At 44.2% G+C, this 27,661-nt stretch overlaps 1 protein-coding gene across 5 annotated transcripts in view; it reads left to right on the top strand.

Moving 5' to 3' along the window:
* Window positions 1-6,329: 6,329 nt before the first annotated feature.
* cyria (CYFIP related Rac1 interactor A) overlaps window positions 6,330-27,661 on the top strand; it is a 117,314-nt gene continuing 95,982 nt past the window's right edge. For 2 of the 5 annotated variants that reach the window (XM_042333094.1, XM_042333093.1), the window contains exon 1: window positions 6,330-6,459. The gene's annotated coding sequence lies outside the window, so the exon portion shown is untranslated. Of the gene's footprint in view, window positions 6,460-11,304; window positions 11,422-27,661 lie in introns of all 5 variants that reach the window. The other 3 variants (XM_007897060.2, XM_007897058.2, XM_042333091.1) reach the window with 2 other exon arrangements.

Here is a 27,661-nt window from a genome sequence, read left to right as displayed (position 1 = left end):
GAGTATTCCCAAAGGGTAACTATTTTTATCCCATGGATGAGGGAGATCACATAATTCATTTGTGGTGAAGTCAAAAATGAGTTACGAAGGCTTCCATTCCTCAAGAGTGCCATCCAATGGATTCCGTATAAATATTCATTGAGTATTCGATACAGACCAGGATTCATTTTTACCAGTTAATGAAGCCATTTATTGGAAAAAAATACTTCTGATTCAGTAACAGTGGAGATAGATATCCTTTATATTCCCACATATATAGGAAATGACTTTCCATTCTCCTCAGAGGTGATTGTGTTGAAAGATTTATTACCAGTGAGACTTTTTTTAATTTTTGGTCCTGAAAAGAAACTATTTTTACAATGACTGAATCATACTTCAAAGATATATCCTATTTTTTTAATAAAAAAACAGTTCTACGGTTTATTTTTTCATTTGATGGAGCAAATGATTATTTTTAAGTCAGTATCATTATTTACAGTTTTTGCACAGAGCAAGGAACTCATTTGGCTGACAGAGTATATCACCTTTAGTCATAGGACTCTAACATGCATTGTTTGTTAAAAATAACTCACTGAGCTCCCCATGCTGGTGCCTTACTAAGTGAACCCATAAAATCAGAAGCTCCCAGGTTTGATTGCTGTCTGCACTGTGTTGGTTGATCTCACTGGGGAGCGGATATATTGGACCAATGTGAAAGGAAGCACCACGCAGAGAGAATTAAGAATGTTGAACAAATGTCTGATCAAGAAGAATCGTTTCTGAAAACGTTTTGAAGGCAGCGAGACAAGAAGCAAGGCAGAAAGAGATTGGAATATAGTATTAAAGGGCAGTGACATAGTGGTTGAAGACTTGACCACCACCAACAACTTGTATTTACATAGCGCCTTTCACGTCTTGGAGCATTTTACAGGGACAGGACTGGATATTGAGCAAGGCAGGGGAGAGTGGGAGGTGTTCATAGGTGTGTTCAAAGAGTAATGGTATATTACTTTGTCCACATTTTTCACGAATGGCAGAGAATAAGAACCATGGATTTAAACTGCAAAATAACTATTAACTACTGAGTATTGTTGGAACAAATAAAGTAACGCGAGAAACTCACCATCAAGGCTAACATTGTTTGAGTATTTCATGGAATGTAATTGCTCAAGAAAAAATAATCGTGTTGTGTGTACTTGCTGACTGCCAAGCAAAAACAATGAATTTTTTAAATTCTATTTCATTCTATTATTATCTATTGTTCCTTATGGCAGAAGATGAAAGAATTTTCTCAGTGAATCATAAAGAACTAATCTAATTGAATGGTTCATATGATATCTGAAACCACATAAATGTAATGTTCCAAGTGACTCATGTTCAGTGGATTATAGCTTTGAAATCACTAAGTGGTGTTAGATAATGTTGATAGTGTAATATTCATAAAGGTATGAATTTAGTTGTAGTTTTTCCTTATTATTGAAGCATCATATTAGAGGATACTTTGTGGATGTAAAGTACATCAATTTAATAACAAAGGGCATAATGGTATATTGAATTTGTGATTTAACAGTTGCATTATTAGCTGCTCATTTTTGCAATGAATTTACAAGTAAAATTCACCTCCTTAAATAGATTATAATTAGTTATATAATGTCACATCAGTGATAATGTACTTCCACTATCCTTTCATGACTGTGGGCGATTTTAAGTGTAATTGACTGGATGAGTGAACAACTGTGTGGGTGTGACACTGAGTAACTGATAATTGTACTGTTGGAAGAAAATAAATGCAGATGTTTGAATGGGTGAAAGAACTGCTTGGTAATTTTATGGATGGGTGGGTGGAACTGCAGGTGGGTGGATGGGTGAGAATGCACGTGACTGTGAATGGTTAGGTTAAAAATGAATGCACAGTTAATTTGTGGTGTCATGTTAAAGTAGGACAGCACTATTGATAAGTGGCCTCTGAAACAAATGTACCATTGAGGTTTCAATATATTTCTGTGACAGGTCAACAGCATGATCTTATAACAAAAATAGAAGTCGCTGGGAACACTCATGAGGGTCATGGACCCGAAACGTTGACTCACTTTCCTTTCTCCATAGATGCTGCCTGACTTGCTGAGTGTTCCCAGCGACTTCTGTTTTCGTTTTCAGATTTCCAGCATCTGCAGTATTTTGCACATGATCTTATATATAGTTTTTCTGACTGTCTGTCAATCTAAACATCTTGTGTACTTACAAGTATATTTTTATACATTGGGCCAATATTTCTCTCTCATCCAAATTCACACCAGAATATTTCAGATTGTTTTGCCACTCATCTCAATGTTTGTGGAACATTGCTGGTGAAGATTGGCTGCCGTGCTTGTCTGCATAACAATATTTGCCATGCTTTAAAATAACTCATTTTGTCAAGTGCTTGTTTTGGCATTCAAAGCCTGTATTTAAAGACAAATACTATTTATTATATATTTCCAGACTATTAGCCTTTTTTCAAATTAATTATTAAAATGAGATCCAGTCTGCTTTATGACTCTAGTGGATGCTAATTGATTCTGTGTTACTATTTCATACAGGAATAAATTGTTTCTCTAAATTTTCCTGGCTAATATCTCCCCTCATTAAAATTCACCCCAAAATATCTGATCACTTCATTACCCACTTCAGTGTTTATGGAACACTGTCAGTGCAAATTAGCTGCTGTTTGCCTGCATCAACATTAACGTTATTTCCAGTTATTGACATTTTCACAGTGCTACAAACCAATCGTTGCCTTACATGAAGAGTGCCATGTAAATATGTTACAATAGCACTGTAGTAGCAAAATGGCAATGTATATATATATATAAACATAGATAAGAAAGGTTCTGGCAACCCCCAGATAACTAATTGATCATTCACTTCATGACTGCTTCAGGATATTGCTGTGTGCAAATTTGTTGCTGGGTTCACCTGCAAAATCCAGATTTGCTACTCTTTACAATAATTCCTGTGAAGCACTTTGAGTGTCCTCCTGACATAAATCAAATGCAAGGATATTATTATAAAATGGACATGTCTTGCGATTCTTGGCTGCCCCATGTCTGTGAAACATAAACAAAAGGCAAAATACAACAGTTGCTGGAAATCTGAAATAAAAACAGAAGTCGCTGGGAACACTCAGCAGGTCAGATAGCATCTATGGAGAGAGGAAAGTGAGTTAATGTTTCAGGTTGAATACCTTTTGTCAGAACTCAAATTTTTCGCCCATAAAATATAGAGTCAATTCACTTTACGGTATATTCTGTGAAGCACTTTGAGACGTCTCAAAGACTTGATAAGGCACTATATCAAATGCATGGAATATATTATTATATCTGTGAAGCATAATGTTAACCGCTTCTCTAAACCTCCATGCCATCTCTCTGACGGTGATCCACAATCAAAAATAAATACACAGAGTTATGCTTATCAGCAATGAAGATGATTTAGGATGGCGGAGGTCAGTTTGCAACCCCCAATCTGCTAGTACTTCAAATTCAAAAGATCCCCACGGAGGTTCCAATGAAAGGTACAAAATTTGTGAATATTCTGGAGTTTTAACTTGATTCGCTTTAGAAATCAACAACAACAACAACAAAATTCCATTTATAAAGCGCCTTTCACGTCAGGAGGACGTCCCAAGGCGCTGCACAGTTGGGTCATTCTATCAAGCAATAGTAAATGGTAGTGACCTCAATAAAAAGATATGTATAAGAAGTGACCTCTGACTTTTGGACTTTTTAATAGTTGAAATGCAAAAGAGGTCACCAACATTGATGGTTCCTGATCTATGATCTTCGCAGCGTCAGGTCCACCAATAAACAACAACTTACATTTGCATCTCTCCTTTCACCAAAAATATATGTCAAATTACACAACAATAACAAAACAAAAACAACTTGCATTTACAAAGTGTTCTTCACGTGGATAGCATCTCAGAGCACCTAACTGCATACAGAACGATGAAATGAACTAGAAATTAGCACATTGATAAAGAGGCAAATGCGGCAGCTGATTTCGATCAGCGATGTCCCACACGCAACATGTCACCAATTACTAATTACCAATTAATTTTTTTGCCTGAATTTTGATGAGGAGAGAATATAAGCCAAGATAACTGAAAGGAAAACTCCATTCATATCAACCTGAATCACTAGGCAGGCAGAACTTAAATTAAGGATTCAATCCAAATAAAGGGAATAATGACCTGGAAATAAACAATAAACTTTTATTTAATGTAGAATGTTGCTATTTTGGCAAACAATAAATAATCGTGACCTGGAAAGTATAATTGTCAGGAGTCACAAACAGGAACTCTCTTATTAAGTTAGTTTTCGTTCCATTACCAAATCAAAGTAAACATCAGTAAATGTCAGAAACAAGCTAAGACCATGAAAGGGTAGTATTATGAGTAGAATGACCAGAGTCAAAATTGGATCAGGCCTATAATTCGGCCACTAAATATACAGTCAATTCACTTTACAATATATTCTGTGAAGCACTTTGAGACATCTCAGCGACATGATAGGGTACTAAATCAAGGCAAGGATTATATTTTGTCTGTTCCAAAATAGGAAGGAATCATACAACTAAACTGAACAGATGCAATGTTTCAATCAGATTCAGTATTAGAGTTGAAGTCCACAGCAAAGAGCTGCTGTACATCTCACCGACATGATTAATGGGGCTGCATTGTACATCTGGGAGTATGTTGTAATTAAAATACTGTTTGCTCAGATTGGATGCGAGGAATTGAACTATGGATTAAAGACATGGGTAATGGGATTCTTGGGGATGTCCAGCTGACATGAAATGTGTTATATAAATGCAATTTATTGTTTGTTGGTGGTGGTGATGCATAAAATACATGCTTAAAATGTTTGGTTCGAATTTGAGATGAGATTTTACTGCCGGTTGGGAGTAAAGCTACATTGATCTTAAATTGTTCACAAACTACATCTTTCACTTTAATCTTATTAAAGAACAATTGTAGTGTGTCTCCAACATGACCAATGTATTTTGTTTTCTGGTTAAGGATTAGGCAAAGTGTAATTCAACCGCTCACTATTTCAGTTTTTAAAAGAAAATGACTGCCTTATCGAGGCAATATTGATCAGAGCAATATTGTGACTAATGCTGACTGTGAACCAATCTATTTCCAACCACATTTTCACAGCCACACAGCGGTTGTTGCAAACGATTGTCACCAGATGGTGCTGCACATATAATAAATAGATCGATCAATAGGGTTGATCAATGAAATTCTTCGGCAGTGATAACCAGCAGTTTTAAATTAAATGGACCGTAACATCAGCTACAATTTGACCCGCAATTTGCCCGAGTCCTGCAGTGCGGGACTTGCAGTTTCTCCCCGTTTCACTTCACTCCCCGAGCATTGCCAGCACCGCAGCAGCTTCCAGGACCCCGCAGGCTGGGGGCGGGTGAGCTGTCAATCAATCAATCGATTGATCAATCAGCCAGTCAATCAGCCAGTCAATCAGCCAGTCAATCAGCCAGTCAATCAGCCAGTCAATCGATCAATCGAATGAATGAATGAATGAATCAATCAGCCGATAAGCCAATCAGCCAATCAACCAACCAACCAATCAATCAATCAAATCAATCAATCAATCAATCAATCAATCAATCACCCAATCAGCCAATCAGCCAATCAGCCAATCAGCCAATCAACCAATCAATCAATCAATCACTCGATCGATCGATCGATCAATCAATCAATCAATCAATCAATCAATCAATCAATCAATCAATCAATCAATCAATCAATCAATCAATCAATCAATCAATCAATCAATCAATCAATCAATCAATCAATCAATCAATCAATCAATCAATCAATCAATCAATCAATCAATCAATCAATCAATCAATCAATCAATCAATCAATCAATCAGCCAATCAGCCAATCAACCAATCAATCGATCGATCAATCAATCAATCAATCAATCAATCAATCAATCAGCCAATCAACCAATCAATCAATCAATCAATCAATCAATCAATCAATCAATCAATCAATCAGTAAGAGGGCACTGCGACCAATGAGGGCTGGAGCCAGAGAGCTGTCAATCAGATGACGCTACGCCCAGTGGGGGGGCCGGAGGGAGAGAGCTGTCAATCAGAGGATACCGCGCCCAATGGGCATTGCCGGGGGGCGGGACGGGTTGGGCTCGCGCGGCGGCGGTTGGGACTGGAGCTGCGGCAGAGCGAGCGCGAGCGGATCCGGAGACCCCGACACAGAGAGAGGTCCATGGAGACGCCGCTACATGTGTGTGGAGTCAGAGGAAAATACATGTTTTAAAGCGTTAAACACAAACGAGGACCGGACTTTACTTTTATATCATTGTTCAGAAAAAAATCCTTTTTTTTTGTTGCTCGAGTAAACCCCGGGGATATATACACAGTATATACACACAGCTCTGTGAGGAGAGACGGGTAAGCTTCACTTCTTATTACGTTTGTTTTATTTTATTCTATTCTGTTCTATTCACGACGCTCTCGTCTGCGGTAATTCCCGTTTGTTTTTTCAAGGTAAAATAGTGGGGAAGAGAGAGAGAGAGAGAGAGGGAGGGATGTGAGGGGAGGGATGTGAGGGGAGGGAAAGGAAGGGGGGAATGGGAGGGGAGAGAGAGAGAGAGAAGGAAGGTAGTGCTTACAATCGAGCAGCAGAGTCCGGGTCAGGAGGGAGTGGGGGAGAGAGAGAGAGAGAGAGGCAGCCTGACTGCCCTGCCCACTGCCCACTGCCCTGCCCCCTGCCCTGCCCACTGCCCACTGCCCTGCCCCAGCCTGACTGCCCTGCCCCAGCCTGACTGCCCTGCCCCAGCCTGACTGCCCTGCCCACTGCCTGCCCACTGCCCCAGCCTGACTGCCCTGCCCCAGCCTGACTGCCCTGCCCCCTGCCCACTGCCCTGCCCCCTGCCCTGCCCCAGCCTGACTGCCCTGCCCCAGCCTGACTGCCCTGCCCCCTGCCCACTGCCCTGCCCACTGCCTGCCCACTGCCCTGCCCCAGCCTGACTGCCCTGCCCACTGCCCTGCCCCAGCCTGACTGCCCTGCCCACTGCCCTGCCCCAGCCTGACTGCCCTGCCCACTGCCCTGCCCACTGCCCACTGCCCTGCCCACTGCCCTGCCCCCTGCCCTGCCCCAGCCTGACTGCCCTGCCCCCTGCCCACTGCCCTGCCCACTGCCCTGCCCCTGCCCTGCCCAGCCTGGCTGCCCTGCCCACTGCCCACTGCCCAGCCCACTGCCCTGCCCCAGCCTGACTGCCCTGCCCACTGCCCACTGCCCTGCCCCAGCCTGACTGCCCTGCCCTGCCCACTGCCCACTGCCCTGCCCACTGCCCACTGCCCACTGCCCTGCCCACTGCCCACTGCCCTGCCACTGCCCTGCCCCAGCCTGACTGCCCTGCCCACTGCCCTGCCCCTGCCCACTGCCCTGCCCCTGCCCACTGCCCTGCCCCTGCCCTGCCCCAGCCTGACTGCCCTGCCCACTGCCCTGCCCCCTGCCCACTGCCCTGCCCACTGCCCACTGCCTTGCCCACTGCCCTGCCCACTGCCCTGCCCCAGCCTGACTGCCCTGCCCACTGCCCTGCCCACTGCCCACTGCCCTGCCCACTGCCCTGCCCCAGCCTGGCTTCCCTGCCCACTGCCCTGCCCACTGCCCACTGCCCTGCCCACTGCCCACTGCCCTGCCCCAGCCTGACTGCCCTGCCCACTGCCCACTGCCCTGCCCACTGCCCTGCCCCAGCCTGACTGCCCTGCCCACTGCCCACTGCCCTGCCCCTGCCTGACTGCCCTGCCCACTGCCCTGCCCCCTGCCCACTGCCCTGCCCCTGCCTGACTGCCCTGCCCACTGCCCTGCCCACTGCCCACTGCCCTGCCCACTGCCCTGCCCCCTGCCCACTGCCCTGCCCCAGCCTGGCTGCCCTGCCCCAGCCTGACTGCCCTGCCCACTGCCCTGCCCACTGCCCACTGCCCTGCCCACTGCCCTGCCCACTGCCCTGCCCTGCCCACTGCCCACTGCCCTGCCCACTGCCCTGCCCCCTGCCCACTGCCCTGCCCCAGCCTGACTGCCCTGCCCACTGCCCTGCCCCAGCCTGGCTGCCCTGCCCACTGCCCCTGCCCTGCCCACTGCCCACTGCCCTGCCCACTGCCCTGCCCCAGCCTGACTGCCCTGCCCACTGCCCTGCCCTGCCCACTGCTGCCCTGCCCACTGCCCTGCCCACTGCCCTGCCCCAGCCTGGCTGCCCTGCCCACTGCCCACTGCCCTGCCCACTGCCCTGCCCACTGCCCTGCCCCAGCCTGACTGTCCTGCCCACTGCCCTGCCCTGCCCTGTCCACTGCCCTGCCCACTGCCCTGCCCCAGCCTGGCTGCCCTGCCCACTGCCCTGCCCCAGCCTGGCTGCCCTGCCCACTGCCCTGCCCACTGCCCACTGCCCTGCCCCAGCCTGGCTGCCCTGCCCACTGCCCTGCCCACTGCCCACTGCCCACTGCCCTGCCCACTGCCCTGCCCCAGCCTGGCTGCCCTGCCCACTGCCCTGCCCCAGCCTGGCTGCCCTGCCCCAGCCTGGCTGCCCTGCCCACTGCCCTGCCCCAGCCTGACTGCCCTGCCCACTGCCCTGCCCACTGCCCACTGCCCTGCCCCAGCCTGACTGCCCTGCCCACTGCCCTGCCCACTGCCCACTGCCCTGCCCACTGCCCTGCCCCAGCCTGGCTGCCCTGCCCACTGCCCTGCCCCAGCCTGACTGCCCTGCCCACTGCCCTGCCCCAGCCTGGCTGCCCTGCCCACTGCCCTGCCCACTGCCCTGCCCCAGCCTGACTGCCCTGCCCACTGCCCACTGCCCTGCCCACTGCCCACTGCCCTGCCCACTGCCCTGCCCCAGCCTGGCTGCCCTGCCCACTGCCCTGCCCCAGCCTGACTGCCCTGCCCTGCCCACTGCCCTGCCCCAGCCTGACTGCCCTGCCCACTGCCCTGCCCACTGCCCACTGCCCTGCCCACTGCTCCAGCCTGGCTGCCCTGCCCACTGCCCTGCCCCAGCCTGGCTGCCCTGCCCACTGCCCTGCCCTCTGCCCTGCCCTGCCCACTGCCCTGCCCACTGCCCTGCCCACTGCCCTGCCCCAGCCTGGCTGCCCTGCCCACTGCCCTGCCCCAGCCTGGCTGCCCTGCCCACTGCCCTGCCCACTGCCCACTGCCCTGCCCACTGCTCCAGCCTGACTGCCCTGCCCACTGCCCTGCCCACTGCTCCAGCCTGACTGCCCTGCCCACTGCCCTGCCCACTGCCCCAGCCTGGCTGCCCTGCCCACTGCCCTGCCCACTGCCCTGCCCACTGCCCCAGCCTGGCTGCCCTGCCCACTGCCCTGCCCCCTGCCCCAGCCTGACTGCCCTGCCCACTGCCCTGCCCCCTGCCCCAGCCTGACTGCCCTGCCCACTGCTCCAGCCTGGCTGCCCTGCCCACTGCCCTGCCCACTGCCCCAGCCTGGCTGCCCTGCCCACTGCCTTGCCCACTGCCCTGCCCACTGCCTTGCCCACTGCCCTGCCCACTGCTCCTGCCTGCCCTGCCCACTGCTCCAGCCTGGCTGCCCTGCCCACTGCCCTGCCCACTGCTCCAGCCTGGCTGCCCTGCCCACTGCCCCAGCCTGCCCTGCCCACTGCTCCAGCCTGGCTGCCCTGCCCACTGCCCTGCCCACTGCCCCAGCCTGGCTGCCCTGCCCACTGCCCCAGCCTGGCTGCCCTGCCCACTGCCCTGCCCACTGCTCCAGCCTGGCTGCCCTGCCCATTGCCCTGCCCACTGCCCCAGCCTGGCTGCCCTGCCCACTGCCCCAGCCTGGCTGCCCTGCCCACTGCCTTGCCCACTGCCCTGCCCACTGCTCCTGCCTGCCCTGCCCACTGCCCTGCCCACTGCTCCAGCCTGGCTGCCCTGCCCACTGCCCTGCCCACTGCTCCAGCCTGGCTGCCCTGCCCACTGCTCCAGCCTGGCTGCCCTGCCCACTGCCCTGCCCACTGCTCCAGCCTGGCTGCCCTGCCCACTGCCCTGCCCACTGCTCCAGCGTGGCTGCCCTGCCCACTGCTCCTGCCTGCCCTGCCCACTGCCCTGCCCACTGCTCCAGCCTGGCTGCCCTGCCCACTGCCCTGCCCACTGCTGCAGCCTGGCTGCCCTGCCCACTGCTCCAGCCTGGCTGCCCTGCCCACTGCCCTGCCCACTGCCCCAGCCTGGCTGCCCTGCCCACTGCCCTGCCCACTGCCCCAGCCTGGCTGCCCTGCCCACTGCCCTGCCCACTGCCCCAGCCTGGCTGCCCTGCCCACTGCCCTGCCCACTGCCCCAGCCTGGCTGCCCTGCCCACTGCCCTGCCCACTGCCCCAGCCTGGCTGCCCGACATCACATTAAACTGTGAAAGCATTGAGTTTGAAGGAAGTGCACTGAGAGAGGCTCTGTTTTTTTTACTGTTAACAGAAAGAGGACTTGGTACCAGTTACCCAGCACAGCCGCATGCTTTACTGTGTCCCTTGATTCTCTCTCTCCCCCTCTCATTCTTCCTGCTTCCACTCAACTTTTTATGGGATCCTTTGCTCCTGCTTTTTTTTTAAAAAAAAACTCAATTTTATTCATATATTATTAGTAAAACCGTTTCGCCAGCTGCTTGCTTGCCTGCTTGCTTGTCGTGCCAGGGCTGTGTTGGCACCACTCCTCTGTGGCTCATTGGGAAGCGCAGGCATATGATGATGCGAAGAGCAGAAGGTTTTACGGTGCTGCAGATGTTTAAACTCCTGAATCTGCAGATAGGCCGATAGAGAGAGAGAGATGGCATTACATTGATGCCCCATTGGCATTTCTTGTTGCTTTGGAGATTGAGCAGTGCAGATCAAAGGGGTGCACTTGCCCAGCATAGGTTTAGCATTGTTTGTAGCCAAAGGGGTGAACTGTTTTACTAGTGTAATAATAATGATCGTTGCATTTGATATAGTCCATTTTACAGGTTGGGAGGATGTCTGAAAACACTTTACAGGATTTACTGTAAAGTGATTTAAGTGACTGTATTTTGGAGGTCAACTTGGCAGCTAATTTGCACACAGCAATATCCCATGGTGGAATGAGGGTTTACAATAACAATTCTGCTGTTACTGTATAATTGACATTATCAAGTAAGCCACTGTATTAAAACTGTAGTGTCTGCCTTATTGTGCCAACTATATTTGGTTGCACTTACTGACATGTATTTGTGCTCTGGTTTACCTTGAAACTTGGATTCAATTGAGGATGTGTCGTTCCTGTGCTTGAGTTTTAGGGGATACTAGAATTATTGGTGTGGGTGACCCATTTCATGCGGTTGCACACATTGAGACCAATCACTCGTGGAAGATTCTGAGAGGGGAGCCAGACATTCATACATGCAATAATTAAAGTAAGCTTATTACTGAAACAGACATGATACTATTGTCTGCCTAGATGTTCACATGTTTGCATATTCTGCCAGGCTTAGGGATTCCATTTTTGTTTTAAAAAAAAACTTTTTAAAAAATATATACTTTTTAAAAAAAAGTGTTATAGCAGCAATATAATTCTTTAATGTGAGCTTTCTTGTGTTTATAATGTCCACTATAGTGATTAGTTTACTCACTTATCCTTTTGCTCCATTATTCTAATACTTAAGTTTTGTTTTTCTAAAAAATATTCTTGCTATATTGCTCACGCTGTTCCTTCACTTATTTTTCCTCTTTACTTGCATTTCATTAACATTATTTTAGATAGTCAGCTTATACGAGTCTCATTTCATCCATTTTAATGCCAGTGTGGTCATTACAGTCTTTCCAGTTCTAGTACATTTTCCTCCATTCTTGTCTTTGTACTCCACTTTTGAGTTATGAACATTGACATACCCCTATTTGCAATCCTATGGCAAATACTCCACTCTGAAGATCTCCTTCTGCTTTTTAATGTACCTTAGGGGACCACACTGCCTTGATTAGGAACCCATGTTCTATGGTACTTATTGTTGCACTGCAGTAGATGGGTAAATTAGATGGATTGATGATCCAAATCCTGCCAGAAATGACAATTATGAAATTATGATGATAACTCCATTTTTTTTGAGTGTTAAATGGAAATATTTTCATAATTAAAAGCAACATAGGGAATCAGGGAAGAGAAAATCACCCAGTACTCCTAATCGTTATCCAGGGACCCCTGCTGTCGTAGACACAGATGACGACAGGATCCTTTGCCATTCTCTCTTGGTTGACTTGCCTGCCGATGTTCACTGCCAAGGCTCACACATAAATAATGTATGATGTCAGCCTCGCTCAATTGATAGCACTCTCGCCTCTTGAGTTGGAAGGTTGTAGGTTCAAGCCCTGCAGAACGGGACATGGAACTCGTATAGTCTGGGGAGGCTGACACTCCAGTGCAGTGCGGAGTGTGCTGCATTGTTCGACATAATGTCCTTCAGGTGAGACATTAAACTGAGGTCTTGTCTGCCTATTCAGGCGGTCGTTAAAGATCGCACAACATTATTTGAAAAGAGAGGCGTGGTGTCCTGGTGAACAAACAAATAAAATTGGTAATTCACTTCATCGCTGGTTTGGGTACATTGCCATGCTCAAATTGGATGCTGTGTTTGCCCACAAAACAGTCACTGCACTTTACAGTATCTACGACTGTTTGTGGGACATTGCTGTGCGCAACTGGCTGCCGCGTTCGCCCACAAATATACAGTCAATTCACTTTACAGTGTGTTCTGTGAAGCGCTTTGGTACGTCCTCCCGACGTGAAAAGCATCATATCAAATGCAAGGATTATTATTATTACAGTATATCCTGTGAAGTGCTTGGGGATGTTCTTCAACGGTAAAGGCACTATACCAAATGTATGCATTGTTATTAGTGACCACATGGGCCAAAGAACAGGAATGGTGTTCATGGAGCTGTGCTTCAATGGGAGTGGGGTGGAGAGTTGGGGAAAGCTGGGTAAGGGGAATTAATTGGGGAGATAAATATTAAAATTACAGCTAATGCTTAGAATTTTTAATGGAACATTGAAAAAAGTGTAATGTAATACAATGCTACTTCTGGTCAGGTGTATCATATTCCATATTCATAAATTTGAGGGGTACTATATCAATGCAAATTGTTGTTGACAATAACTCACTTTTGGCAGTTATTTAAATTCCGAGCTGCGTACTGTAAGGTTTCATCATCACAAGGCTTTCACTTTCAGTGTTCCTAAAGAGGTTATTTGAATATTGACTGCAAGTGATCATGAATGTTGTGACCATTTTGTGATTCCAGAACTTAAGTTTAACTTAAATAGGGTGAACAAATAACTGTATTATACTATTGGTAGTGTTATTTCATGTATGTGTCTTCAGATTATGTTGATCACTTCGTGGAAAGTACAGTACCTACACAAACTACAGACGATTCAGAACTCTGCAATCCATTTCCTCTCATGCACCAACTATCACTCCCATCGTCGCTCTCCACTGATTCCCCATTCCCCAACGGATTGAGTTCAGGATCCCTGTTCCTGCGTTCAAATCCCTCCACGGTTTCAACCCACTGTACCTCTATGACCTCCTTCACTCACACCAACCCTACTTCTCCCTTTGCTCAGTAAACAGTAGGGTCCTAAGTTTGACCTAATAGAATCTTCCCTTTCTAGCCATGTATTGTTACCTGCTGTTTCTTAGTTTAAGCAAACTATTTATCCTGTTCCATAATTTGCATTTATTCCATGAGAATGTAGACCATTAGCTCCTGGCATGTTTTGGAAATTGAAGCTTACAATGTCACCTCTTTACCATCATGTCAGTAATTGAAGACTATTGATGGGCTAGTTAAGAATGATCTCTCCCTCCAAAATCCATACTGATTGTTCTGTAGTAACAAATTATGCTTTTTTATGTATTTATCACTGGAGAGTTTTTTCTTAGGTTGTTGGTGAATGTAATGATTGGCATCAGAGAAGCGCCCTTCAGGTCTCTCAAATTAGTTTGAGGGATTTTTTCTATAATTGATAAACCTACTGGTTTATAACATTTGTTTTTTTAAAAAGTAATTCTGCTCTGCTGGTTTCCATTAAGACCAGCGGTTACATGCTGTCTTTACCACGTACATTTGTCTATTTTAAGAGTGCCTAACTAATCATATCAATTGTTGTTTCTATGCTGTCTGACTCCTCTTCTGTTTCTGACTCGAGTTACTTTCTTTCCTTTTCCTCCGTAAAGATGACTGAAAATTGACTACTGTTTTTATTAACATCATATAATTTTCAACTGTGCAATGCATTTAAAAAAAATTAATACTGGAGGTGTTTTCCGTAATCTTAGTTTTAATGTTCCTCATTGATCCTTTAGTTATTTTCAGTCGATTTTGCATATCTTTATAATTTATACAATTCTCCTGACCATCGGGAAATTCCTTGCGTAATGTAAAACCACGATTTATTCCTAAACTTCATTTTTTTCTGGTTTCCAATTTGTTTTGCTTTACCTAGAATTAATGTCCATTATAGTCATTAATTTTCTTAAGTACTTTCCATCATTATTGCATTCCATTGCCTGAGTCAATTTTGGGGGGTCGGCTGGGTGGGTGTCCGATACATGTGGAGCTCTATAACTCTGCTTAAGAGTATCCAAACCAAACTGAGAGTTCCATCCATCTCACAAATGGAAATTCCACAAATGTTTATTGGAATGGAATCCGCACTCTCTCTTCCTGGAGGGACACATTCCGCTTACTTAATTCCAGAAAGTATTAGGCGCAGGTTGGCAAGAGCCAAGGTTTGGGGATCCCAGAATGTGGGTTGGGCTGTTGTTGGAGTTTAACCAGCTAAAACCACAGAGCTTGCTACTGAGAGCACTATCCAGCAAACTTTCCTGCTGCTTATGCAGCTGGGACCGCACTACCTGTTGGGGCTTTGGCTTGCATGGTCAGCTTGGCTTTGCTGTCAATAGCGGTGCCCTGGAGTACTGCAGACCCACCTGGCTCAGGAACCAGATTGCCAAGACTTCCACAGAGGTTGGGCTGAATTCTGACATTCTGTTGTCAATATGTCACCTTGGAGTCACTTTAACTCCAAGGAGACTCTGCTTACCTCCCCCTTCCACCCCTTAAGGAAAATAGTCACGAGTTGGTCATTCAAAAAGTGTGCGTTTGAACCCTCACAAGTGGATGGCAGGTTCCAGGATCTCCCTGCGAGCTTCCTGGTTGGCAACGCAGCTCAACATGAAATATGCTGGAACATTATCACAATCTTCCTGCCCAAAGCTCGAACAATCATCCCTTCCCATTGAGCAATGATCTGTGTTGCTTGGTACTGAGCCAGATGTTCCATTTATACACTGAGCTGTATTTTGGGCTTTATTCTTTATGGAATACTCTATAGAACAGGTTTGTTTTACATCAAATGCCTCATTTGTAGTTCATTATCTACATGCTGAGGGGTTAGGCATTAGATATTCTGTGGCATTGAATAGATTGCAAAATTACTTTCACTTCAACTGATCTAATTATTGGGTAGTCCTGTCTTTATTACAGTTTTATTGTAGATTGTATACCATATAAGCGAAGACTTAAACAGTGCACTATAATCTATTCAGCCTTGGGGTGGGACCACTTTGTACCTTGTACTTTTGCTCGGTGGAACTTGCACAGCTGCAGTTAAAATAGAGATATGCATTTATATTGCTTAGTTTTTACAGCATCTCCAAGTAGATAACTCCAGCTTTGCCTTTGTGGTAAATTAAATACATGGATATGACATCTCAACCAATGGCATATTCTGAAACAACTTCCACTCTTCCCCCCCAATCCACCCAGGCATCAGAAAATGTGAAAGCATGTTCCATCAGAGCTATGGCAATCTCTTATACGATGGCAATAACATCACTTTGGACTCCCATTTGTAAGGCAGTGCATGGAACAATCCTCACCTCCTTTCGTGAGTGTTTGTCAGTACTTCCTTCTGGAAATGATGCTATTTTGTTACAGCAAGTCCTAATATACAGTCCTTGTTAACCCAACAGTGATTTGGGAGCAATAGCACAGACAGCTTGAAGGACAGAAACAGCCTGATTTTATGCAATGCACAAAGGAATATTTTTTGAATTTAAAAAAAGATATATTCAAAACTTGTCTTGAATAGTTATGTTCTGTGATGGGTTCTCGTTTCTGTTCTGAGGTGACTTCTTATTCTCTAATCTTAGCTCAATGGTCTCTTGCATAATGTTTTATCACAAAATCTTCAGACTTTATTTTGCCTCACACTACAGAGGAATAACTAATAAACAGTTGGGTGACATTTATACTGTGCGTTTCAGACATGCAAGTCAAATATTTATTTTGGAGCAAAAACTGACACTATTTGTGTCTTGTCCATCCTGTCTCTGTTTTATTGGCTGCTAACACATCCGACTGAGCAGTATTAAAACAGTTGTCTGATGGAACATGGATGTTTTTAGATGCAGTCAACCACAGGACTGTCCAGAATGTGAAGTATTTATGATACAGCTATGTATTATTTTTACAGCATTTATTGCCTACTACAGCTCCCTCATAATGTAATGATGACTAGTTTTTCTGTGCCAAACAATGAGGCACAATTCATTGATGCCATAGGGTTCTAATTCGAGAGTTTTTCTTGAGCTTGGGAATGTATGATAGAAATTAGTAATGAGAGCTTACCGTGCAATCACAATAAATAAATTTATTGTCCAGTGTGGAACTGAGCCACACAAATTGAGATGATCCTCTGTTTGATTCCTGGTCTGTGCTAAGTTAGCTGATCTCAACTGGGGTGGCAGTAGGCAAGATGTTTCTGGACTCCCAATACAGATTCATTTGGCTGAACAACAACTTGCATGTATGTAGCACCCTTCACACAGGAAGGTGTCTCGTGTGATGAAAAAGGGCTTTAGTCCCATTTGATCTCATCCTTTGAGAATAACCACTCTATGTTCTGTTGCTCTAGCATATCTGAAAGTATTGTTTGCAGTTTATTTTCTCAATCCCATTTAAAATCTTACGTATGTCGTATAAAGTATCCTGAGACATTTATTTTCAAGGCTGAAGAACCCTGATTTGTCTCGTGATTACTTATAAGAATACTTATAGCATATTCCTCTGACATTGGGAACATTGTCTCTGTGATGGGAACATGGACTCCAGATGTAGCCTGACCAGAGGATGGTACAGCTTGAACATGACTTCTGAAGATCTGAACTCATCTGAATTGACAGTACAGACAATCATCATCTTGTTTGCCTTGTTTAATGCTGCTTGCATTGTTTTGACATGGTGAGTCAACCAGCAGCCTCGCATTTCTTTCAGGGTCCCTCTTTTCAGGTTTGATTCCATCCATGGGGAGGTAAGTGGGGTCTCCTTAGAGCTGAACTGGCTCCAAGGTGACGTGCCTGGAAGCAGAATGTCAGAATCGAGCCAAACCTCTGTGGCAGTCTCGGATGTCCGGTTGCTGAGCCAGGAGGGGTCTGCAGTATTCCAAGGGCATTGCTGATGAAAGCACAGCCAGCCTGGCTCATTGGCAGGACCTGGAAGGGTAGACCAGGCATTGGGGGCAGGGAATCGTCCCACTCAGCTCCTATTAACCTTGCAAACCAAAGTCTTAATGGGTAGGGTGATACTAGCTGGACAAGCAGTGAGAAAGCTTGCTGGACAGCAATATCATTGGCAAACTATGCGGTTCTAACTGGTTAGACTCCAACAGTACTCCAACTCTGCACACTCCAACCAGCGCTTAATACTTTCCGGAATTGCGTAAGCAGGATGCATCCCTCCAGAGAGAGTGTGCATTTAATTCCAACAGTCTATCTCTGGAATTTCCATGTGTAGGTAGGATACATGGAACTCTCAATTTGGTTTGGATACTCTTAAGTATGGTAATGGGCTTCTGCATCTGTCAGACTGACCAAAAAAAAAATCCATGCAGTAAGTATGCCTCTTATTTTTGCTTCCTATGTTGCAGTACTTTGACAAATGAAGTTCAGTACAAATTCAGGTGTCAGCCTGACTCAGTTAGAATTCTTGGCTCTGAGTAAGAAGATTGTGGGGTTCGTGCCCTATCACTTTGAGCTCACAGTCTTGGCAGATACTTCAATGCAGTGCTGGTGAGCACTGCATTATAATATAATCATCCTTGCATTTGATATGACATTGTCGCCGAAACATTTCAAAGCGCTTCACAAGATTTTACTGTGAAGTGTAGTGACTGTATTTTACAGACAAGCACAACGGCCAATTTACACCAGCAGTAATCTATAAACAGTCATGTAGTGAATGACCAATTCTAATTAGGAGATAGTTAGCCAGGGAATACAAGGGAAATACTCCCTTCTCTTTTTGTTGAAGGGATTTTTAACATCCGTCTGAACAGGCAGACAGGACTCCAGCTAGCGTCTCATCTGAGCGCCTTGGGACGTCCTCCCAATGTGAAAGGCGCTGTACAAATGTAATCTTGTTATTGAAGAATGGCAGCACTCTCTGGGGTGCTGGGTGCATTGCACTGATACTGCCGTCCTTTGGATGAGACATTAAACCAAGGTCCTATCTGCCTGGTTAGGTGGACATTAAGGATCCCATGACAATTTGAAAAGGGAGTTTCGTCTGGTGTTCTGGCCAAGATTCCCCCAGATAAAATTGTTTATTTACTTTAAGGCTGTATGTGAGACAGTGATGTGGGAAATTGACTATTGCGTTCATCTACAAAATATATTATCACTATACAATAAATCCTGTGAAGTGCTTTGAGACAACCTCCTGATATGTCAAATGTAAGGATTATTATTATTTTAAATGCAACCATCAGCTCTTATGCATATTTTATCAAACTCTCTTTAAGACCTTTACTTCCTCTTCTGATTCCACAATGTTTTCCCTGCCCTCAAACCTCGTGTCATCAAATTTAATTACCTTGAACTGAGTCTGTGATTCCAGGTGCTTAATGTATACAATTCTCGGTACAGACCCTTGAGGCACGCCACTTAATACCTGTCCCTATTTGACCTAGCTAACCTCCCCTAACAACTATTCTCTGCTTCCTTCCCTTCAATCAATTTCAAATCTGTGTCTTTTTCTTGTTATCTAGCTTGTTTTGAAGGCATCTCATGTGGAAGGTATGTCGAATACCTTTCAGAAGTCTAGATGCATCATCATATTGCTTTCTGCAGTCAATTTGGCAAGTCACCTTTTGTTTGAAAACAAATCTGAGATGGGTCAGACACGATCTATCCCTTTTGAACCCTTTTTTTATAAGTAATCTTCCATTTTCTTTCTGATTGACTCTCATCAGTTTTTCAATTATTCAAATCAGGCTATTGGATCTAATTGTTGCTTGAGTACAGGACTTCTGTTTGTTTGCTTTCAGTCTTTTGGAACTTACTCTGATGATTAACACCCTTATACTGTCTGTCAGTGATTCACAAATCTCTTGCTAAGTCTATCCCGGGGGATATGCTGTTTTTCAGCCCCTTGAACCAAAGTACTAGAAAGTTGGCTGTGAACTGAAATTGGTTTGGGTGTATTGCCTCAATGGTTGAATTGTTTAACAATGTTCAATGTCTTCTTATTTGAAAGTATTTCAGTTTGGCTAATGAAGGTCATTTTCAAGATCCTCACACTTACGAATCAATTCATGTCCTAGTACCTTCCTACCTCTGTGACCTGCTTACACCCCATTCCACTATCCACTCCTTTGCTCACTGGCTTCTACACATCCCTCGTCTGTTCTCTGCTCCACCATTAGAGATCATGTTTTCAATTACTAGGTTCCGAAACTTGGGAACTCTGTGCATCAATTCCTTCTTGCCCGTTGCATATGAAGACTTTCATCTTTGACCGTGCCTATGGTCACCTTTTCTCATTTTCCCACACTCGCTGTCAAGCTCCCCCACTCATAAGTGCTCTGAGGCGCTACCCCATGTGAAAGGGGCTATATAAATGCTATATAAGTTGTTGTGTGGTGGGTAATACTTGTGGAACTACACCTCATCATAAACGTGGCACCAATCACGTAAAATTGGAGGGGGAAAAATGCATCTTAAAGCTCCAAAAAGTATTAACATAACTGAAAATTAGCTGAATGAACTGAATTGTCACACTAATCTCAATAGATTCAGGTTCACAATCGCATCTTTTGGGTTTTTGCCATTTTCTTGTTTTCACACAGCATTGTTTTTGTTAGCTCTAGGTAAAACATTGATGTATACCCTGCAGTGATTGAATGGTCATCTAACATCTTGGAATAAAATATTGCTGATAAAACATTGGTGAAAGACCATGCTTAATGATATCCAAACCATACTGAGTTCCACATTTGTATGCTACCTGCTTATAGAAATTTCCCTATGTCTCGTATGAAATGCGCACTCTTTTCCTGAGTGTTCTGGAGAGTCTTAGACTTGGTTGGTAAGAGCCAAGGCTTGGGGACTCCAGAGTGCGCATTAGGGTACTGCTAGATTTTAATCAGCAAAAGTCTTCAATGAAACCATTGTCTTGTAAGGTTCCCTCTCCTTGTCCAGCTAGGATTACACTACCCATAGGACTTTGGCTTGCAGTGTTAATGTGAGCTTAGTGCGAAGAACCTTCCCCAAGAGTTAAATGTTTCTGCACGAAAAAGGCTGAATGCATTGTCCATTTGCAGAACTCTGGGTCAGAAGTTGAGTTCAAACCTCAAAACCAAACTTAAGCTTGTAATGTAGGCTGATGCTCCAGTCCAGCGTAGGGGAATGCTGCATTGCCGAAAGTGTCATTCTTCAAAAGAGATGTTAAACTGAGGTTCTGCTATCGTTCATGTATAAAGATCCCATGATCCCATCCCAACTTCAAAAGAGAAGGTTATCCTGGCTAAGAATCCCTTAGATTAAATTAGTCATTCACTTAATGGCCGTTTGTGGACATTGCTGTGTAGAAATTTGTTGCTTGGTTTGCCTACAGGTATATAGTGACTACACTGCAAGTAAAATCCTATAACATGTCTTGAGGCATCTTCCTGATGTGAAAGACAAACGCAAGGATTATTATATCTCTTATTCACTGCGTTGATTTTTTTAATATAAAAGCTACACGTTAAAGTAATATATGCAGTTCTTGGAGCTACCCTATGAAATGTTGTATGTCTTAGCTTTGCAGGAGGCTTGTTGCACAAGCAGAAAGGAAAGAATGTTTAGCAATTATTGGAAATACTGTGTCCACAGACATCTGGAAGCACTTGCTAGCTCTCATAGAAACAATTTCTGCTATTTGATGCTGTTTAGGAATTATGTCAAAATCCATATCTATTGCAAGCTGAAAAATTTGGAAAAATAGTTTAAATGGTAGTTTACAAATTATTTAGCAACAAGAAATACAATAGCTTTTCAATTTTAAACAGGTTGTTTTATAAAGACAGTAACCTTATAATGCCTTTATCTTTGTAAATCATTGAGAGCTGAATGCTGAGTATGATACTGCTACTGAAGGTATCAAGCACTGCTCATTTGGAAAGTGAAATGGCATGTGCATACACATTCTAATTTTGCTGTAATTCTGAACGTCAGCTTGGCTCAGTTAGTTGTACTTTTACCCCTCAGCTAAAGATTGCTTTGAGGTGTTCATTCAACTTGCTATAAGTTATGGGTTCAGGTCCCATTCAAGCTCATAATCAAGGCTTACATCTCATGTAGTACCCTGGAAGCACAATAATAATAATAATCCTTGCATTTTATACAGTGCTTTTCACATCTTCTAGACATCTCAAAGCGCTTCACAGAATATACTGTAAAGTGAATTGACTGTACTCAATTGAATACGTGGGTGAAATGCAGCAGCCAATTGTGCACGGCAGTGTCCCACAAACAGTCGTGGATTGAGTGGCCAAATTATATATATTTTTTTCTTTTTTTTCTTGAAGGATTATTATCAGGCATGTGGAGTAAGGAAACTTGCCCAAGATTTCACCCTGCCGGGAATTGAACCCAGATCTCTCGCTTGCGAGGCGAGTGCTCTAATCACTGAGCTACAGGACTCCACATAGTTGAAGGTGCCGACTTAGGATGAGATATTAAACCACGGCCTGTTTAAAAAAAAACATATCACAATTTGAAAGCTACTGCATTTGCCTATACTTGACAGTAATTGCCTGTAAATTGTTTTGACATAAGCTGCAATTCCAAATCTTTCAGTCTTAAAATACAAGGGGATCAACTAACCATTTAATAACTTCATATGCAATACATGCTGCATAGAATATCAGATAACCATAGTGGATGTGTAACAGATGCAAGAGTATTTCATATTATTTAAAAGAAATGTATTTCAGTTATGCACATATGTTGTCAGTGATACTCTGGAATCTGTTAGTTAACAATAGATCTTAGCAGTAAAGGAATCTTGTCATTCCAGCTCTTTAATATTCTCTATGGGGAAAGATAGCCCAGTACCTATTAAGGTGCAACATTTGATATTTGCAAACTGGAAATGTTTGGATTTTGATATGAGAATATTGGATTGCAAAATTTGTCCCAAAGCAATAAAGTGTAGAAACTAAAATGGTAAGCAAAATGGTGAGGACATTCAGGTCTGTTGTAAGTTCAATCAATGGCTATCACCTCTTACTTTTGATGGCTTGGCTCTTAGGCCTTATTCTGTTGACATTCTTGGCCTCACTTTCATTTGACCTAATTTTGAACTTTCACATCTGCTTCATTTCTAAAGCTGTTTCATGAAGATCAGATCCCTTTTTGCATGCAAAACATTTCCTCAGCAACCGTTTAATTTCTGTTAACCTCAAATCAGCCAAATCCATCCCAATATTTGAATACTGCTTGCACATCTGGACAGGTTCTTCTGACCCCTCTATTCACACTCATGAACAGGATGATAAAGTTGTTGGTCATTTAGGCAAATATTTGAAAAGGGAAAATATAAATGGAAAGGGGAATGACAAGGCAGTGGATCTAAATGGATAACACTTACAGAGCCGGCAAGGGCATGATGGTGATTTTCTGTGCCTTTGGCTTGAAGAAAATAATAGGACCTTTGGTTAAATAACCTTGTTCAGGATTGCAGTTTTGTCTAGAGTTAACAAACTAATTCAGATTGCCATTCGTGTATTTAAATATTTTATAAATTGAAATATTTTCAGACTTGAGCTTGTTAAATTGGATTGACCTTTAAGTATTCTAATCTATACATTTTTGAAGTGTCACTAGGATTTGTTTCATTGTGTAAGGCAATCTGTTTTTCTAAGGAACATGTCCTTGATTCTGAAATGAAGAAGTCAATGTTATTTTTCAAATTTGGCATAGGTTAAAAACATTCAATCATACAGGTAAGAAAGAAAACCCATCTGTAAACAGTTATGTATTCTGAAATTTGCTTTATTCATATTTTGAGCATTATGCTTACATATGACTGAGATCGACCCTGTGGTAACGGAGAAAAGCCATGGGAGAAGAGCTTGCAAATGATCCATTGCTGAAATTGACCTGCAATGTGAAAATATGAGCCTCTGGTACTTTGACATTGGAAGGACGCTTTCAACTGTTGTGGTTATTCAGCTCTTTCTCATTTGCTGAAAACAATTTTAGAACAATTGGTATAAAAACCAAAGTCTCTGGGAACACTCAGCAAGTCAGGCAGCATCTATGGAAAGAGGAAAGTGAGTTAACATTTCAGGTCCTTTTGTCAGAAGGCCTTTTGCCTGGGAGTGTACGGAGATTCCTTTCTCTGTCCATCGAACAGTTCTGCCCATCTTTAACATAAAACTCTGTCTGAACAATACTCTGTTGCTGTAATGAAGCAACTCAAATACACATTAAAATAAATCTATTTTTAAAATTAAGTTTTTATTTTTGGAAAGTGACCTATGCTTACCTTATTCCCTTTTGTCCCCGAATCTCACTGTACATTTTTTAAATGTGCTTCCTGAATTCATTTTTGTTCCCTTCTGAACATTTCTCCTGCCAATTTTCACTGTTCCTTGTAGAAGGTCAATAATGTTTAATGTGTTTTTATTGACAACTGAGCTGTGAAAATCTAGAAGAATGAGGACTAGTAATGTTGCACATATCATAGCTGGGTGATGGTGGGGTGGGGGTTGTTACATATGAGGTAGGTTTCAGATAGTGTATGGTTTATTTTTGGGCTGAAGATTGAGGAGTCACTGCAATTAGTTCAACCTGCCTTCCCGAATTTGCTAGGTTTTTTTCTGTTGGACATATTTGGCCAAACCCAGACTTTGCTGTTGATTATATTTTTGACTGTGAAGCTTCCCTTCCACTCTGGGGCGGATACAAGACGATGATGTCAAAGCCACATTGCTGGACTGTGCCTGTGAGCTCAACTAGCCCAAAGCCAGAAAACGATAGCGGCCAATGCTGCTGTCATAGATAGGAATAGGAACGAGTTAATCTTAAGTTTTGGGGCTACTATTTCCAGAGACACAGAGAAAGAGCGATGCTCATGCCGCCTGAAGAAAATGTGCTAAACGATCTGCTTCTGAAGGCCTAAGAGGAAAGAATTGCATAGCATTTTCCCCACAGCTTGCTCCTTAAATGGATAACATTTGATTTTAAGCACTTTAGCCACAAGATTACTAATATGGTTTTACATATGTTTTTCGCCCTATGAAAAACTGGCCATCTTCCATTCCTTTTCAAATGGCTGGTCAGAGCCTTGGCAGGAATTTGGGTGGGGAGAGGGGTTAATTTTTTTTAAATATTTTGTTGCTAAGAGAGCATTTTGACTTTAAACTGTACTTTTGAGACTCCCTTATGTACTACTTGGCTTACAATCTTCTAGGATATAACTCTTGAAGTATTCTTTTAATATTGAGAACTTGTGCTGCAATTGTATTTAATGTTTTTTCCAATAACAACAAGATGCTGGACAATCAGTGTTTCGGACCCGAGCTGGGGTTTGGGATAGGGGAGGGTGTAGGGCGGGGAGGGAAGGAGGGCGCCCGAAGGCATGGTCGAAGAGGAGGGTCTTGAGATGGGTTTTGAAGGAGCCAAATGAGGGGGCGAAGCAGAACGACTGCAAGATGGAGTTCCAGAGGGTGGGGGAGAGTGGTTGAAGGCATGCCCGCCAATGGTGGGGCGAGCGAAGTGAGGCACATGAAGCAGGCCGGAGCCTGCTGAGAAGAGGGAGCGGGCAGATTGGAGTGTGTTTGGAGGTCGCAAAGGTAGGGGAGAGCAAAGCCATCGAGGACTTTGAAAGTGAGGACCAGGAAATGTATCCTCTATGTGATGGGAATGTATCCTCTATGTGATGGGAAGCCAGTGGAGTCGGACGAGGCTGGGGGTGATAGGGTCGTGGAGCCTGGTACGGGAGAGGGCACGGGTTGCAGAGTTCTGGATGATCTGCAACCTATGGAGAGAGGATTTGGGGAGGCCGAGAAGTAGGGAGTTTGCGTAGTCGAGGCTGGATGTTATGAATGCGTGTATGAGGGTCTTAGCGGCCTTCAGTGTGAGACAGTGGCGGAGCCGGGTGATGCTGCGGAGGTGGGGGGAGGCAGAGCGGATCATGGCACCGATGTGGGATAGAAAGGACACTTGAGGATCAAACAAGATGCCAAGGTTTCGGGACTGGCTTAGTAAGGTGGAGTGTGCATCCATGGATGGTGATGCTATCAGTGCCTGAGGTGTGGAGGCGCTGACGGGAGCCAATCAGGAGAGCCTCCGTCTTGTTGACATTCAGCTGTAGAACGTTAGCTCTCATCAGGACTTGATGTCTGACAAAGCTGATACTGTAATGGTGACCGTTGAGATAATCCAAAGTGGTTGGAACGTTATTCACATTTGGCTTCTCTGTTTGAGTCTTGCCAGTTATTGGATTGGTCATTTTGTGGAGCTTCACCACAGATGGATATTCTTCTTTTATAAGGAAGTGGAGGAAGAGGGGAAGACAAAGAGAAAAATATATTTGAGCACCAATGCCTCTCTTATAATGTTAACTAGCATGCAGCATAGTGGAGCAGTGGAATTTCCCCCTCAAAGTGCAAGTCCCCTCAAGTAGAAACTTGAGGAACTGGGACTTTATCCATTGCTACAAAGAAGGTGGATGAGTGACCTGATTGTGATCTTTAAAATTATGAAGGGTTTTAATAGTCACAGTGAGAAATTATTTCCACTGCTCGGTGAGTCAGTGCCTGGAGGTTTTAAGATGGTTTTAACAAATGAGGAAATGGGCAGGTTAGGAGAATTTCTTTTCACGCAGAGTAATTAGGGTACGGAATAATGTCCTGACGGGAACGGTGGTTAAGACAGAATCCATATTAAGCTTTGAAAATGGAATTAGATGAATATCTAAAAAAACTATAAACTACAGGGATATGGAGAAAGGGCAGATAGCGGGGCTTGAAAGAATTGTTCTTAAAAGAGCCGATACAGATACAGTGTGTGGAATGACCTTCTTGTTCTGAATGTCTATAGTTCTATATCTGATTCATAGGAGGATGTGCAGAGAGAAGTTATAGTCAGAAGGTGGGGATAAACCATTTTTTTTTTCTTTTTGGGGAGAAATGGAGAGCGATATTGGAAACATTTGGCTTATATTTAAATGTGTATTCTTTACTTATTGAAGGAATAATTTTGTTAAATCACAGCAATAAATTGGAATTTGCTTCATGTATTAAGTTTACTGGCTAACTTGATTCACAGCACTGATGAATGTTACTGTAGTGCAACAGTGCCACAGAACGTTTTATTCAACACAGACAGAGCCTCCTTTGTTTCGAGATGCTCTCAGCTTGATTCTTAATTGCAGATTGAAAACTTTTAATGATAACAGTTGTGAACAACGATAACACTCACTGTGATACTATTTGTTCAAAAAATTAATCTCTCTCATATATGCCACAAAATGCACCACAAAAACAAAGCTAGCTTTCACAACTGATGTTAACAGGTCAGCAATTTTCTTTCTACTGATGATGTTTGGTCTCCAGTAATAAAACATAATGTTTCTTTAAAAAACAGAGGAAAGTGTGTGGTCCAGCATGTGCTGCAATGTAACCAGACAGCCACTAATAATACAAAGTGTTGATTGATTGCGCACTGCGTAAATATTGAATCTGTCCAGTCCAGTCAACTTGTGGATAGATTAGATTGTGTCGAAAGTACTCCAGGCTTTCTCCAGAAACCATTTTTCAAAATCGTTGGTAGCTTTGAAAATACATGTTGCCTGGAGGGGAAGGGGGTGGAAAGGGGGGTAGCTGCAGTCTTTGGACATAATCGAATGTCTGTGTTGAGGGGAAAGGATGCAATGATTAAGTTGGAGGAGTGTAAAGCTTAATGTGTTGTAAACATACTGCAGGGTAAAGTAATACTATGCCCCAGGTTTAGTACAGTTTTATTTGATTATTAGTCCAAACCTCCGCATACCAGCAGGTTAAAATCAAATGGATGAAGACCATTTGTTATCTGAACCACTCTTGTGACGTTGCATCTAAACTGGTTTAATGCCAATAGTAGTTCTGGGAGAAATAATGCTGCCCCTGCCACCCCCATAATCCAATCCAAAGCAGGAGGCTTGCTAGTAAGTGTCTTCAATGGCAAGATATACAGTTTAGCTGGTTAGACTCCAGCAGTTCCTCAATGCAGACTCTGAGGTCCCCAGGCTTTGGGTCTTGCCAATCTGTGTCCAATACTCCGG

Source organism: Callorhinchus milii, unplaced genomic scaffold (genome assembly GCF_018977255.1).
Source record: "Callorhinchus milii isolate IMCB2004 unplaced genomic scaffold, IMCB_Cmil_1.0 Scaffold3, whole genome shotgun sequence".
In the NCBI taxonomy this organism is placed as follows: domain Eukaryota; kingdom Metazoa; phylum Chordata; class Chondrichthyes; order Chimaeriformes; family Callorhinchidae; genus Callorhinchus; species Callorhinchus milii.
The sequence above is the reverse complement of the archived record's forward strand: the minus strand, read 5'-3'. Positions and strand labels throughout refer to the sequence as shown.